Source organism: Pseudochaenichthys georgianus, unplaced genomic scaffold (genome assembly GCF_902827115.2).
Source record: "Pseudochaenichthys georgianus unplaced genomic scaffold, fPseGeo1.2 scaffold_2228_arrow_ctg1, whole genome shotgun sequence".
NCBI classification, from domain to species: Eukaryota; Metazoa; Chordata; class Actinopteri; order Perciformes; family Channichthyidae; genus Pseudochaenichthys; species Pseudochaenichthys georgianus.
In genome coordinates this window covers 17,501-18,723 of record NW_027262861.1, presented here as the reverse complement: position 1 = coordinate 18,723, position 1,223 = coordinate 17,501, and the positions used below count along the sequence as shown (strand labels likewise).

Here is a 1,223-nt window from a genome sequence, read left to right as displayed (position 1 = left end):
GTGCTGCCTCCTAGTCTCCACCATGGTTTGCTGTGCTGCCTCCTAGTCTCCACCATGGTTTGCTGTGCTGCCTCCTAGTCTCCACCATGGTTTGCTGTGCTGCCTCCTAGTCTCCACCATGGTTTGCTGTGCTGCCTCCTAGTCTCCACCATGGTTTGCTGTGCTGCCTCCTAGTCTCCACCATGGTTTGCTGTGCTGCCTCCTAGTAGCCACCATGGTTTGCTGTGCTGCCTCCTAGTCTCCACCATGGTTTGCTGTGCTGCCTCCTAGTAGCCACCATGGTTTGCTGTGCTGCCTCCTAGTCGCCACCATGGTTTGCTGTGCTGCCTCCTAGTCTCCACCATGGTTTGCTGTGCTGCCTCCTAGTAGCCACCATGGTTTGCTGTGCTGCCTCCTAGTCGCCACCATGGTTTGCTGTGCTGCCTGGGGATGCTCACATCGCTCCGAGAAAGGAGTACGAATGTACGGCTTCCCCACTGACACAGAGCGGAGGAAAAAATGGCTGGCTCAAGTCAGCAGGAGCAATTTCACGACCAACAGCAAAAAAATATGTGATGTAATTATATACAAACACTGCATTTGCACTTTTTCACCAAACGAAAACCACACCATTGGGAAAGCTTAATGTGTTGTTTAATACAAAAAAACAGGGAAAGGCTTGAAAAACACAGAGTTGAGACTCAGGGTGCAGGGTGAGGGTCTCAGGGTGCAGGGTGAGGGTCTCAGGGTGCAGGGTGAGGGTCTCAGTGCAGGTATTCAGGCTCCATTGAACCCCCCTCTGGTTCTTGTGCTGAGAGAGGGAGCAACAGACAGGAGAAAGGGTTATACACACCTATATAGCACACCTATTGCCTTGGGGAGATAACGTGTTTACTTATATAAAACAGTAGTATTAAACGTACCTTGTGTTTTCACTCTCACTTAAGTCCCTCTCCCTTTGCCATCAGTCCAGAATCAGCTGGGCTGCAACATTATACAGACAGGTAATAATCAACAGAATCACAAGGACACAATATGGCTCTGCTAAAAACACTCACTCTTACACGCACCAAAGTTATATTGATCTAATATTTAACTCCCTCCACCCCCGCATACAATCCCGTTTAGAAGCCCCTCTTCTCTAATTCAACGTGTTGGACCAAATGACATTAAGAGAACGGAATTTACAATTAAAAGGCTGTTCAACGTGTGTTGCTAACTTGCTTCGGTATGCTAGCTTAATC

At 48.7% G+C, this 1,223-nt stretch overlaps 1 long non-coding RNA gene across 1 annotated transcript in view; it reads right to left on the bottom strand.

Moving 5' to 3' along the window:
- Positions 1 to 655: 655 nt before the first annotated feature.
- The window catches only part of LOC139433343 (uncharacterized), an 872-nt gene continuing 304 nt past the window's right edge, over positions 656 to 1,223 (bottom strand). Inside the window, exons 2-3 of the long non-coding RNA XR_011642864.1 lie at positions 903 to 963; positions 656 to 790 (exon numbers count right to left, since the gene is read on the bottom strand). This is a non-coding gene — a long non-coding RNA (uncharacterized lncRNA). The remainder of the gene's footprint in view (positions 791 to 902; positions 964 to 1,223) is intronic.